Genomic DNA, 15,260 nt, shown 5'->3' with positions numbered 1-15,260 from the left:
CTCCGATCTCAGCTGGGCCGTAAACAAGGAAAGAGAAACTCAGATCTCTCGTTCCCTATCCATGTTAGTTCATCTGCTTATTTTTTTTTTTAATATATTTTATTGATTTTTTACAGAGAGAAAGGGAGAGGGATAGAGAGTTAGAAACATCGATGAGAGAGAAACATCGATCAGCTGCCTCCTGCACATCTCCTACTGGGGATGTGCCCGCAACCCAGGTACATGCCCTTGACCGGAATCGAACCCGGGACCTTTCAGTCCACAGGCCGACGCTCGATCCACTGAGCCAAACCGGCTTCGGCTTTTTTTTTTTTTTTTTTTTCTTCCATCTGCTTATTTTGCCTTGATGAAACCAAATGCTCAAAACTTAATAAGTTTTTAATATCTCCCTACGGTTCATGAATATGTAAAATTCTTGGAAACTGTAATAGAAGATACAAGTCACAGGCCAAAATATCATTGAACCAAATTCAATCCAAACTGATGCCCAGATTCCTATGTAGTGTCAACAATAGAAATCAAAACACATTAAAAAAACAAAAAAAAATCAGCCTCACTCCCCATCTAAGGAATAACTTTGTATTGACCTAGACTTCTAAAAATCTGACAGCTCACCCTAGATGGTTTGGCTCAGTGGATAGAGCATCAGCCTGCAGACTGAAGGGTTCCAGGTTTGATTCCAGTCAAGGGTACATACCAATTGCAGCTTGATACCTGGTCAGGGTACTTGTGGGAGGCAACCAATTGATGTGTCTCTCTACATTGATATTTCTGTCTCTCCCCCTCCTTTCCACTCTCTCTAAAAATAAATGGGAAAAATTATATCATTGGGTGAGGATTAACAACAAAAATCTATAATAATGAAAGCATAGTAAGTAAATCAAATGAATGACCGAACAGCAGAACGACCATCCGGACGACCACGCTATGACACGCACTGATGCCTGGCCAGCCAAGGCAGGTGCAATGTGATTGGCTGGGGGGCCCCACCATCGCCCCGCAGAGGGAGGCCCAGGCCAGCCAAGCGATTGCACCCCACACCTGTAGCCCACAGAGGGAGGCAACCGGTGGCTAGGGAGAGGGGGGCAGCAGTGGGGGCAGGGCCAGCTGCCGGCAGCCGGCAGCCAGGGGAAGGAAAGCCCCGATAGGCCCTGATTGCCGGCCAGGCCTAGGGACCCTACCCGAGGGGTCCCGCATTGCAAGAGGGCACAGGCCGAGCTGAGGGACAGACAGACACACACACACACACCGTGCATGAATTTCGTGCACGGGGCCTCTAGTATAATAATAATAATTAATTAATTTAATTTAACAAAAATCTGATAACTATAAAACCAAATCTGGGCCATCTTGTGGAAAGAGCAGATAAGAAAAGAAAGTGAGTCATGTGAGGAGGTGAACCTGGCACCAGTGCCAAGACCAAAAATGGCAAAGACCACCTCAGTAGGTAGTTCAGTCAGTTAAAGCATCATCCTGATACACCAAGATTGAGCATTCGATCCCTGGTCAGAACATATGCAAGAATCAACCAATGAATGCATAAATAAGTAGAACAACAAATCGATGTTTCTTTCTTTCTCTCTCTTTCTCTCTCTCTCTCAATTCAATAAAAGTTTTTTTAATGGCAAATACCAAAAAGTGAGGACTATCAAGCACCCAGTTCTTCATTTCTAGCACCATTCTCCACTAACAGGAATCAGGGGTCCTGGAGAAATGACGATTCTAGGATTGGGCAGGAAATGCACAAAATGAGCCTGGAGCACCGGTGGTGCCAGAAAGCAAGCAAGAGCTCCAAAACCAACAAATAAAACAAGCAACATTGTGAGGGGCAGGTCAGAGACAGACACAGAGGTCAACTGAAAGAGCTCCCAATGGCCAACACTGGTATAACTGAGCAACAAATGAAACAGTATTAGATTATAATCCAAAGTATAAAATAAATAAGAGTCCATACTGATGGAAATGATTGAATGGGGAAAAGCAGACAATTCTGTGCAGGCGAATTCCAAATACTTATGTAAATGCCCCGCCCTTATGGAGGTGAGTTAATGCCCACTCCTTAGTGACTTTCTTCCAAAGAGGACAGTTAGAGAAAGGGGAGAGGTAAGAGTAACTTTACAGTGGAGACAAACACTACCTCAACGAGGTGACCAAGGTAAGCACCAACAGTGATAAGTCATACGAATGGAAGGTTCCCTTGACGTGATATTAGGAAACATTATCCAAGCCTAACCACCAGAAAAACATCAAACAAATCCCAATGGAGGGACACTCCACAAAAATACCTGCCCGGGTACCCTCATGAAAAACGAGGGAAGCCAACAGAAGCCTCAGGAGACATGAGGACTCGATGTCATGTGACGTCCTGGATGAGATTATGGGACAGAAAAAGGACATGAGGTAGAGACTGAGAAAATCTAAAAATATGTGGACTTTGGATCTTATAAAAAATAAGACAGAAATGATGAATAGCTAAGAGGGTGGGGAGAATTAAAATGCGAAGAGCTGACAGGAGCAGAAGATGGGAACTGCAACCGTTCTGCTTCCAAAGGACATTGGTGAAGGGCACTACCAACAAGAGATACTTCCTAAGTGTTTCAATAACATCTCTGGCTATGTGGACATTGAGTTCCCGTTTCATCCTCTTACCAATGAGCTGCTTCAAGGTCAGCCACTGACTAATGTAAACAACTTAGGAACTTTTAAACCGAAACTTAGTAGAAACAGAATTTCCCAAGTTTGCATTCTCCATGCTATCTGGACACAAAATGATTCACAGGATCTTCAGCAATGACAGCCAGGCCCAGTCTGTAGCCAAACATGATAAATAATTATTTGGTTTCTCTTTCTGCCCGATGATGGGCAACAAGACAACTCAATCACTGATAGTTTAATTTACAAAACAACAGCTTATAAAAACTAGGTCCCTCCTAAAGATTTGGTTGTATGGGCATGTGTAAGGAAATTAATCGTTTACCCCTCTTGCCATCCTTCAGGTACCGTATAACAAGGCCAGACTTTCCTTCCACAATAGCAATGTAACTGGGTTGTGCCATTCAAAACATGAGCAGTCATAAATGGAAACTACTGCTTTCTGGTATAATTTCCCAATCATATACTACAATTCACATATATCACAAAACCAATGTAACTAATGGCCCACACACACGAAAACAGAACAAGGTACATTTTTTTAAATTTATTGATTTGAGAGAGAAACATCGATTTGTTGTTACTCTTACTTATGCATTCATCGGTTGATTTTTGTTTGTGCCCTGACCAGGGATCGAAACTGCAACCTTGGCATATCAGGACGATGTGCTAACAAACTGAGCTACCCAGCCGGGCCTGAGTAAAATATACATTTTTTTTATTGTAATAAAATACACATACCATAAAACCTGCCATCTTAACTATATACAATTAATTTTTAAAGTGTGTTTTTATTGATTTCAGAGAGAGAAGAGAAATTAACATCAATATGAGAGAGAAACATCAATCAGCTGCCCCCTACCAAGTGCCAGGACCAGGAATCGAGCTAGCGACCTTTGGGTACATGCGATGATGCTCAACTAACTGAGCCACACCAGCCGGGGCTATAATTTTTATATGAAGAGTATACAAAATAATAACAGCAAAAATGCTACCTAATATTACTAATTGAAGACATGCTGAGGAATAAAAACAATTAGTTGAGCTGTCCAATTGTAGGCTGCAAATTTCTTTTAAAACCTCTAAAAGGCCATTTCTATATACATTACACACGTTATCCAATATTAAGATTTTAGAGTTCTGGTATTTATATTCACTAAACACCCACACTTCATACAACAATCACTTGCTTCAGAGACTCAAATCAAATTTTGTTTTTTCCTGAAATGTTTACTTAAAGTGCCTGGGGGATATTTATTGCCAGATATCCTACAATCGTTTAAAACAGTGCTTCTCAACTTTCCTAATGCTGCGACCCTTTAATACAGTTCCTCATGTTTGGTGACCCCCAATTTCTTTGTTACAAATTGAACATAATTAAAGCATAGTGATTAATCACAAAAACAACATGTAATTATATATGTGTTTTCCGATGGTCTTAGGCAACCCCTGTGAAAGGGTCGTTAGACCCCCCAAAGAGGTCGCGACCCACAGGTTGAGAACCGCTGCTTTAAAACATCTGCAACTGAACTCACCATCTACTTCCCTCTTTCCAGACAGCTATTCCCAGTCACTTAAACTAACAATTTCACCTCCAACTCTTCCCTTTCACTGAAGCCTGCCCATTTTCCTTGGCAATGTAGTTGGAATCCATCCTCTTTTAATCCCCATCCCTCTCGTTTTGGACCATCTCATCCTACATCTAGACAAATATAACACCCTGGCTTTCTTCATCCTGTCAGCCAGATTTGCCAGAGCAGTCTTTCTAAAGCTCTACTTTAATCACATCTATCGCTCCCTCTATTAAAAATCCTCAAATCACAGTAGCCAGTTTGGCTCAGTGGATAGAGCGTCAGCCTGCAGACTGAAGGGTCCTGGTTCGATTGTGGTCAAGGGCATGTGCCTCGGTTGCAGGCTCCTCCCTGGCCTGGGCCCTAGTAGGGAGCATGCAGGAGGCAACCAATCGATGTGTTTCTCTCATATTGATATTTCTGCCTTTCCCCCTCTCTTAAAAAAAAAATAAAAATCTTCAAATCACCTTTCAAATTAAGTTCAAACTCCTTGGCCTAATTCCAAGGACCCCACTCAGTCAGAGCCCAGCCAGCCATTATTTTACCTCAGTCTCCCTTTTGTGGGTACACCTTTCCTTGTGGGCCACAATATTTCTTGACCCAGGATGCTACACACACACACACACCAGCATCGGCCACATATGAAGAACCCATTTCTCAGGTTTTTCTGAAGGAAGAGCCTCAATTTCCTCATCTTTAAAACAGGACTAAAAAATAAAAGAGAACTAATAGAAAAAATAATAAAAAAGAGAACTAATAATAATAGCCATATCATAGGGTGTTGTGCAAGTGAAAACAAACTATATGGAAAGCACCAAACATATAGGCATTCAAATATTTTCTTCCTCCATTTGTTAAAATAATAAAACAAAGTAGAAAAAAAAAAAGGAAAATGGAATAAATGTTTCTGAAACAAGAAAGTGAAGTAGGTCAGCCTGGACAGGTAGCTCGGTTGTTTGGAGTATCATCCAAATGGGCCAAGGTTGCAGGTTTGATCCCCGGTCAGGGCACATGCAGGAGTCAACCAATGAATGCATAAATAAATGGAACAAGTCAATATTTCTCTCTTTCGCTCTTTCCCTTCTTTTCCCTAGGTAATCAACAAATTAAAAAAAAATTTTTTTTAAGTGAAGTAGGTCACCAGATTGGAGGGAGGCATGGAGGGATGGATGAAAAAGGTGAAGGTATTAAGAAGCATAAACTGCTTCTTATAAAGTCAATGGGAATATAAAGTGCAACAAAGAGAATACAGTCAACTAGAAGCCTGGTGCACGAAATTCATGCACTGGGTGGGCAGGGGAGTGTCCCTCAGCCTGGCCTGCGCCCTCTCACAGTCCGGGAGCCCTTGGGGGATGTCCAACTGACAGCTTAGGCCCGCTCCCCGGCAGTCAGACATCCTTAGCGCTGCTGCAGAGGCAGGAGAGGCTCCCGCCATTGCCACTGCACTTGCCAGCAGTGAGCCTGGCTCCTGGCTGAGCGGCACTCCCCCTGTGGGAGTGCACTGACCACCAGGGGGCTGCTCCTGCATTGAGCATCTGCCCCCTCGTGGTCAGTGTGCATCATAGCGACTGGTCATTCCACTGTTCAATTTGCATATTAGCCTTTTATTATATAGAATAATATTGTAATAACTAAATATGGTGCCAGGTGGTGGGTACTAGGCCTGCCGGATGATCACTTTGTAAGGTGTATAAATATCTAATCACATTGTACACCTGAAACTAATGTGATATTGTATGTCAACTGTAACTGAAAAATAATTTCTTAAAAATAATGTGAATTAACAACAATAAAAAGGAAGTGAAATAGTTTGAGGTGATGATGATGGTTTGACCAAAGGAAGAGGAGCATTCTTGGGTTCCACCCAGAGCGATGGCACTGGTTTCTTATTACGCTTCATTTCATTTCAAAATGAATGGCCTTTGTCCTAATGTGGATTTGCCCCCAAGGCTCCTCTGGGGATCAGCCATTGGCAGGGTCACCTGGAGTTCACACATGGAAGGAGTACAATTTCCTCTTAAATGGCAGTAAAATTTAAACTCACAAAGCAAAATACTTCCAATGTCTTTCTGACTGTCCCATGACCCTTTTCTTAATTTCGAAACGGTCTTCCCAGTCAAGCATAACCAAGGCTGGCTGTGATCCCCACGGCTCCTTGCCTAACCCTGGCCCAGCCCCCACCTCTAGAGCATGCTCACCGCTGACTGGCAGCTGCCCAGACCAGGCCCCACAGATGGCTGACTGCAAGTCCTAAACCAACATTCTAGGAAAAGCTACAGAAAAACAGCAATGGACAGGCTGGGCTTGGAGAAAAGACAAAGCAAAAGTGGGCTATGCAGTTCTTGTCCTGTTGTAGAGGCATCTTCCATCGGCAGCTAATTCTCTGGAAAGTTGAATGGCTGCCCTTCCTGCTGGGAAAAAGGGAGGCAGCCTTGGAAGTGAGAGAGGGGAAGACCACGGCCAGGCTAGCTGTGAAAGCAGGAGCCACACAGGAATCCCAGAGGTCCAGAATGGGGGACAGGGCTCCCTGCAGCAGCCCCAAGAATGGTTAGCATTCATTCAGGACTATCCCAAAGACCTTGCTAATGCGTGACTCCATTCCCACGGTGTAATCATCATCATTTACAACAGGTGCTGATGTGTGGCTGTCTTCTCTCTCTAACTGGTTCAGTTAGACCCCAAAACTCCATTTTCTAAAACTGCCCATAGAAATGCCCGCCAAAGAGCATGAGAGCTATGTAAATAAATGCACGAGAGCTAGAGCTATGAAGTCACTGAAAGCAACAACTACTTTCACACAGCACCATAGCACGAAGCCTCCACTCCTTCAACTCCCGAGACACTTGGGGGCTGGATTCAAAGGCAGACCTTCCAGCTCCCAAGTCAACGACCAAATACTCTTCAAGCACTTGAAAATTGCTAGAAGCCAAGAGGACATGATGGCCAATGATCTGGGCTTGGCAATTCCCAGCTCCAAAAGGTCAGAAGTTCAAATCAGGAAGAGATATTAAACAAGGAAGAGGGAGACAGGGAGAGGAGCAGGGGACAGAAGAAGGAAGGAGGGAGGGAGGGAGGGAGGGAGGGAGGGAGGGAGGGAGGGAGGGAGGGGGAGAGAGAGAAAACAGAGGAGGAAAATTCCCATGTCTGTCAGAGGGTCCTTCAGTCAGTCCTCAGAATGCATTAGTAGAGAACAGGCACAATGTTATTGGTATTTTACTCTTTTACACACGGCAAAAATTCCCCATGAAAGAATGTTGACTGAATTCATGAGCTTCTTTCCCTTCCCTTCTGGAATTCTATAAAGAAGACATTAAAAGTATTTTTAAAAAGATAAAAATAGGCAAATATGTAAGACAGACTGGTGGTTACTCAGGCCTGGAGGGAGGGTGAACTGAGGAGTGATAGCTAAAAGGCACAGGGCTTCTTTTTGAGGTAATAACAAGGTCCTAAAATGGCCTGGAGATGGTTGCCCTCTGAATAGACTAAAACCACAGAATGTTAAGTTATAAAGGGGCAAGTATGTGACTGCATTCTCAATAAAGCTGTTGCCAAAAATTAACTCTATGCCCAAAGGGCAGTGAGAAAAGAGTCAAGGAAGAGGACGGTGGAGTAGCCACTGAGCCAGGAGAGTCAAGGAGTGGGTTAGGCCCAGCCAGTGTGGTTCAGTGAGATCACATGAACCAGGAGATCACAATTCAGTTCTTGGTAAGGGCTCCATCCCCATTGGCGGGGAGGCGGGGGTATAGGAGGCAGCCCATCAGTGATTCTCTCTCATCATTGATGTTTCTCTCTCCCTCTCCCAAATCAATAAAAACATATATATTGAAAAAACAAGGAGTTAGGTCCCAAGGCTCTGCTTGAGGCGGCTATGGTGATGGAGGATGTTAGTCAGGCCTGGAAGGAGCCCTCGTGTGACCTCTGACCCTCTGCAACCTGGGTCAGCTAGGGACGAGCAGCAGTGAGGTATAAGACAGAAAGCCTGGCCTTCAGTTTCCTCCACCTCTAAGACCACAAGCCAAGCTTATTCCCCAGGCAAAATGGCCAAGTTTCCCACGAAAAGCTCCAGGGAAAAAATTCCAGATGCTGACTTGTGGGGCCGTGCATTGAGAGTGCAGCTCCATGAATAATCAGAGAAGCCCCCCAAAAACCAGGTCTCACCTGTACAGGCAGAGCTTCCAACTAGCTTTTCACAGCCTCATCCTCAAAGATCGCCAGACCTGTGTGAAAGCCTCCAGCAGGAAGAGACCAAAATAAACCACAATAAACAAACAGAAAGAGGACAGAGTTGCCACAGACAGGGAGAATATGCATATAATAGTATCCGCAGAGAAAAAAGAGGAAGCTATGATGAAGAACCCAAAGAACAAGAAGGAAATTAGAGAATATTAAAAACTAAAATAAAAAATAAAACAGGTTAAAAAAATAGTAAGTCAAGGAAATCAGGTTATACCCAGAAATTAGAACAGATATCCAGATAATAGGAGAGAAAAGGCATAAGAATTACAAATCCAATCTAGTTGGTCCAACATCTGACTAATAAGAGTTACAGGAAGAGAAAATGCAGAGAGGATATTATAAAGAAAAAAATACAGGACTATCTCCCAAGACAAGTAAAGGAGCCAAGTCTGGGATTGAAAGGGCCCTCACAGGGCTGCCAGATAAAACACAGGACGTCCAGTTAAATTTGAATTTCAGATAAACAACAATTAATCTCCTAGTGTAAGTATGTTCCATTGTTTATCTGGGCATCTTGCATTTTTTGTTTGCTAAATCTGGCAACCCTCTACCTCTGACGGCCCAGCACAAGCAAATTAAGTCAGTCCATATCATAGCAGTTACAGAACACCAAAAAATTAAACACGAGCAAAGGTGCAGGGCTTGCCCAGACACTGCTGTGAGAGCTGTGCCGAGTTAACTTCTGAATCCTCACCACGGCCCAGGGGCACTAAGCACCTTTGCCTCCAGACAGAAGAGCCTCTGCCCTGGAGCCTGCGGGGCTTACAGACAACCCACTTATCTCACAGACCAAAACACAGACTTGTTTTTTCTTTCCACTCTCACAGAAGAGTTCTGTTTGTGTTATTTTGGAAAGGGGCTGCATGAATGGGGACTATGGGAAAGGGGAAGGAAAATAGATGGTGTGTGTGCGTGTACAGATCGGACTCTGCCCCAGGTGCCAGGGCTCTCTGACCGCCCCCTGCACAGATGGTACAGGTTTGGGGAGGTGCTTACAATGTCAGAAAAGTCAGGTGTGGGGGAGTTCAAGCTTATCCTGGATGAAGAAACCAGCCCTCTCTCCAGGCTCCCTCAGTCTGCAGTTGAGTCCACTGGATCCAGGCCCTGCTCCCACCTGGGCTGGACTCATTCAGCCACAGGGTTGGTCCAAGGATGAGGGTGTCTTCAGAGCCTGGGTAGTGAGGGAGATGCCTGAGGAGTAAGCTTGCGTGGGGGTGGGGCCAGGCCATAGATACTGCCTGATTTAAACCTTTAAAATATTAAGGCATATGGTATATACCTTCTAAATATTTAAATGTATCTTTTAAATATTTCATTATGCCTTTTAAATATTTAGCCATCTGGTCTCCCTTTGTACTCTTGCCCCTGCAACATTAAGGGCAGGCCTGAGGCCATTACTGTTATTATTATTATTCCTGTTTTATATATTAGGCAGAGAAAATGTAAGTATGTTGCTCAAGGACATATGGCCAGGAAATGGTAGAGGATGGAACAGAACCCAGACCTTCTGCCTCCATAGTCCCGGCTCACAACTTCTATCAGAACAGATAGTCGGGAGGTAACAACTCAAATAAAGAAGTCCAAATTTAGCAGAGTAAGTATATTATAAAAAAGTCAATTAACAGAAGAGTTCATTTCAAAGAGTTGAAATTAATTGCCTTCAGGGAAGAGGACTGGAAAATACTGTTTGATTTTTTTAAAATCTATGTACATGTATTTGCCAAAAAGTTAAAATTGTTAAAAAGAGATAAGTAACCATCTTAACTACATATCTATTTCCTCGTTGTAAACAACTCAAAAATCGCTCTGCTCCTCAAATCTCATTTACCCAAAACCAAATAAAACATACTCATGGGGCCCTTGCAGGTTTGGCTCAGTCAATAGAGCATCGACCTGCGGACTAAAGGGTCCCAGGTTCAATTCCGGTCAAGAGCACATGCCCAGGTTGCAGGCTTCATCCCCATTGGGGGGGCATGAAGGAGGCAGCCAATCAATGATTCTCTCATCATTGATGTTTCTAACTCTCCTTCTCCCTCCCTTCCTCTCTGAAATCAATTATATATATATATATATATATATATATATATATATATATATATATATCCTATCTAATAATAGACAAACATGGTAATTAACTGTACCTTCGCTACCATTACCATTGGCTGATCAGCGTGATATGTAAATTAACCGCCAACAAAGATGGCGGCTAATTTGCATACTGCAGGCAGGGCAGGACACTGGGAGCCACCATCCAGGCCCCCGTGTGCGACCCCAGGAGCCGCCGGAAAGCCAGGCCGCAGGCAAGGCGGCCCCCCAGGACCCAGGAGCCCGTTGGCGAGGTCTGCAGGCGAAGCAGCGATCAAGTTATGAGGGGAAGGTTGGGGGGCGGAAGGAGCTACAGGAGCAGCTCTGGCCAGAGACTGAAGACTCCGGCTGGAGTGAGGAGCAAAGACTGAAGGCTGTGTCCAGAGCAAAGATGGAAGGAGGTGGCCAGAGTGAAGGTCTGGGTCCCGGGTGCCAGAGGAAAACTGTTGCTGGCAGCCAGGGGAAAGAAGGCCTATTGCACGAATCTTCGTGCAATGGGCCTCTAGTATATATACATTTTAGAAAAACAAACAAACATACTCATGGGTTTTCCTAATGTAAATGCAAAGCCGGCACAGTAAGAAAATGGTTCACTGATTGAAACCCTTAGGGTGCTACGGCATTAGTGTGGTCCAAAACAGTGAAATACAGCAAATGCCTTCATTTGTCACAAGATGTTATATAATTGAAAACCCAGGAAGTCATTTTTAATGAAAAATCAGGTTTCATGAATATGCAGGAAGAACTTTTAAATGTATTTTTCTTTTTTAAGGTCTCTCTTATCTAACCCCAGTGCATTTAGAAGATCCTTACTCGGTGAGAGTTAAAAGTAAAAAGAAGGGAAAACAGAGTGGAGAAGAAAACCTTTCAGCATTCAACTACTTTTACATTATCTATCTATATTAAGTACACAGATTATAAAATTATTTAATTCAGAAACAGCTGAACTGTTTCATCAAACTTAGCAAATCTAAGAGCATATATAATGAAATATTAATAACACGTCCCCCTTAGACGAGGCCCAATATCAAAGAGAAATCCCAACCCAGAATTTTTCATGTCTCTGTTCAAACCCTGGGGGGTAGAAACAGAAAGAAAAAGAAAAAGGCTTACAACCTCAGACGTGACCCCCAAACAAAGCCATGGCCTTTGAAGAACATAGTCTGTGCAGCCTTTTATGTCTCCAGCTAAGCAGGCTGCCCATTGTAAAAGGTAAGGTCACAGGCTGGGACCCTGTCTCCCAGCTTGTTCTTTTGCTGGTTGATCTTCATATGCTCAACTCCTCAGCCTAGTCTATCTTCCTATTCACAGTTTCCTGAAGACAAGTCTCTACTTGATTAATCCCAACCGGCGTCAATCCGTCCAATGTATTGGTCTTTTTAACAGTTATGTACGTCGTGTGTTGCTTTATTTATATAATGCCTCTAAAGAAGGACTTGAAGTAGCTCAGTTAAGAGCTACATTCATAAGAACCAAAATGTGTGCAGAGGGGGAGGAAAATAAAGGTATCCACACACAGATGCTTATGGCTAAAAATGTTCCAAGTGTATGCTAACCCCACTTCCCCACCTTCCCATCCCAGACGGCAGACACGTCACATAAAAACTGCTGCACTTTCCACTTAAATATGAGGGGCCTAAAATAGGCAAGTTCATTGAAAGTAGAAGAGAGATTACCAGGGACTAGGGAAAGAGGAAGGAAGAGTTATTGTTTAAATGGTTCAGAGTTTTTTGTTGGGGGTGTTGAAAACATTTTATTGAGGGTGATGTACTTATGACACTGTATCATATACTTATGAATGGTTGATATAGGTTGTGTATGTTTTACCACAATTTTTTAAAAATGCCATAATGAAGAAGGAAAACAAGTTACAACGAATTTAACAATGTTGATTTCAGTCTGAACAGTTTTCTCAGTGGTTAGTGTCAGCACATGGACAGAAGGGTCGTGGGTTCAATTCCCATCAAGGGCACCTAACTCAGTTGCAGGTTCCCCAGCCCCCATAAGGGCTCATGCGGGAGGCAATCAATTGATATGTCATTCTCACCTCGGTGTTTCTCTCTCTCCCTCCTTCCTTCTCTCTCTCCCTCCCTCCCTCCCTCCACTCTCTAGAAATCAATAGGAAAAATATCCTCAGTGAGGATTTAAAAAAAAAAAGTGGATTTCAGAAATGTATTCTAATGTCTGGTATCTTTTTGCAACATCTTTAGGGAACTGGGTTGATAAATATCAGCAGAATGTTACTAACCTTTAAGAACCAGAGTCTAAGAGGTGGGGAGCCTTGGTTTTAAGCACTTACTCATTTCTGTGATTTAAATACTCCCACCATGATACATTTCAAGCTACTAAAACAATGTCACTGATGGAGTTGAGAGGAGCATGCAATGAGCTGGTGAGTCGGTATGAGGCTGCTCCAACACTCTCTTCATCTCTGTACCCCAAAATATGCCCTGTTTGTAAAGATAAGGAGAGAAGGAAGATTCTAGGGACAAACGGTTAAAGTTTTAACTGGTTTCCTTACCAAAAGACTTCCCCAATCTTTATCCCCACCCCTTTTGAGATCTTTAAAGAATAATGTGCACTTTGAAACACAAAGGGTTGGAGTACCTAATATTTACCAAATATTCTTGCCCTCTAGACCTTTTTTTCTCCTAAGACCACCTCAGAGGTGCTGTGTGCCTTCTGGGAAATACCACCTTCAGGAAATGAGTCTATATCATTTGCAGCCAATAAGGAGACACCACCACAGCAGCAGAGATGGTAGGGCATCGGAGATGCACACTCCCCTGCAGAGACCACCATGCCAGCTGGTGTGCCCGGTTAGGCAATCCGACTGGGGCAATCCAATTTGGATTGAACTTTAGTGACAGTTAACACAGAAAGCCCAATTAGAGCCTCTGTTCTTTGGCCCATTGCCACAGGGATATGGGGGAAGAAGGGGAAAGTTCAGGCACAATTTCTTTGGGCCTTTCCTTTGGGATGGTAACTTTTCTCCAAGTCCCACAATGCATCTATTATGATTCCAATTGCCCCCAAAACCTTAATGTACACTAACTTCTAAAATATGCCAGGCAGGGCAGAATATGAGCCTACATAAAACTGCCAAAATACCTAGAAAAAATAGATGTTACTTCTGTTCATAAAATGCCAAGGAATACCCAGACGGAATGGCTCAGTGGTTGAGCATTGACCTATGAACCAGGAGGTCAGGGTTCGATCCTGGCCAGGGCACATGCCCAGGTTGTGGGCTTGATCCCCAGTGTGGTACATGCAGGAGGCAGCAATCAATGATTCTCTCTTATAATTGATTTTTTATTTCTCCCTCTCCCTTCCTCTTTGAAATAAACAACAACAAAATGCCAAGGAGTGCCTGACAATTGAGGAAGACTTCAAGTCTGATGGAAGTAAAGTGGGCAAATGGAGGATCAAAACTGCAGAAAAGGCAAATGATTAATTCACTTCTTAGGGAAGAATAAGAAGGTCAATCATCTTTTCTCTTTTTTTAAATATATTTTATTGATTTTTTTACAGAGAGGAAGGGAGAGGGATAGAGAGTCAGAAACATCGATGAGAGAAATTATCGATCAGCTGCCTCCTGCACACCTCCCGCCAGGGATGTGCCCGCAACCAAGGTACATGCCCTTGACTGGAATCGAACCTGGGACCCTTTAGTCTGCAGGCTGACGCTCTATCCATTAAGCCAAACCAGTCAGGGCAAGAAGGTCAATCATCTTAAAGCCTTGCAAGTTAATGCCCAAACCAGCCATGGTTTGTTAGATTTGATAGTAAGAATATTGTTTCACTTGTTTTATTACTTAAACCCTTCCTAAAGAGGAAAGGCTTTCTATAATGAAAATCACATATTTATACTTCTTAGCAAAAGTGCTGAGAATGATCAGGCAAATGATGGCCAGTAAGAACAAGAAAACAGCAGCAATCTACAAAGATACTGGCTAGACAAAGATGAGCTATGTAGCGTCTCTTCCTTCCCTAAGTGGTCAGAATCGGAATAAGAGGAAACAAATCTATCTCACTACCAAAGACAGTAACAGGGCAAGGAAAAAGCAACCATCAACCCAGGGAACATTTTGGGGCCTTTCCAGAAGGATCAGGGTATTCTGGGACCACCTCGCTGATTGGCAGTTAGGTAAAAAAGTGCCACCATCCTACCCCATGCAATCACTGCTTACACACATGAGAGTGATAAGCCACACCCTTTAAAGATAAACAAAACGTTAAAATCAACCATTCCACAGGTAAGCTAGGCCTCCAAGCAGTTCTACTATATGAAATAAAAAAATGTATACAGCTTCCCAATTATCTAATTTCTGAAAGTTAACCATGAACTTATTTCTCAGAAAAAATTCAGTACCTCACAGAACTTCTAATTATTCTTTTTCTTTTCTTTGAAGCACAAATCAGAAATTGCTGATTTGATAACCTGGAATAACCAACTTGCTCTCAGTTTACTGACAAGCATTTCTGAAGACTTTCTATGTGCTGAACACTGTAGAGATGGTAGGTCCCATCATTTCACCCACCAGTAGCGGAATCTTGAGTTTTTCTGTGAGTTCTGCTTCAGTAATGGCATCCAGCTTCCTCTATTTCACGCCCCCATTCTAGGACCTTCCAGCCAATATAACCAAAATCTCTACGTGAGCAATGCTACTCCATTAGAATCACTCTAAACTTGAATGTCCCAGTAGCATCTTGGAA

At 43.2% G+C, this 15,260-nt stretch overlaps 1 protein-coding gene across 19 annotated transcripts in view; it reads right to left on the bottom strand.

Annotated features, from left to right (window-relative positions):
* Window positions 1–15,260, bottom strand: part of ZNF532 (zinc finger protein 532) — a 96,163-nt gene that overhangs the window by 60,976 nt on the left and 19,927 nt on the right. Inside the window, exon 1 of one of the 19 annotated variants that reach the window (XM_059706228.1) lies at window positions 8,382–8,490. The exons of the other annotated variants lie outside the window; for them this stretch is intronic. The gene's annotated coding sequence lies outside the window, so the exon portion shown is untranslated. Of the gene's footprint in view, window positions 1–8,381; window positions 8,491–15,260 lie in introns of those variants that run through there. 19 annotated transcript variants of the gene reach the window in all.

The sequence above is a fragment of the Myotis daubentonii genome, chromosome 8 (genome assembly GCF_963259705.1).
Source record: "Myotis daubentonii chromosome 8, mMyoDau2.1, whole genome shotgun sequence".
Lineage (NCBI taxonomy): Eukaryota > Metazoa > Chordata > Mammalia > Chiroptera > Vespertilionidae > Myotis > Myotis daubentonii.
Note: the sequence above shows the minus strand (reverse complement) of the source record. Positions and strands in the feature narration are given on the sequence as shown.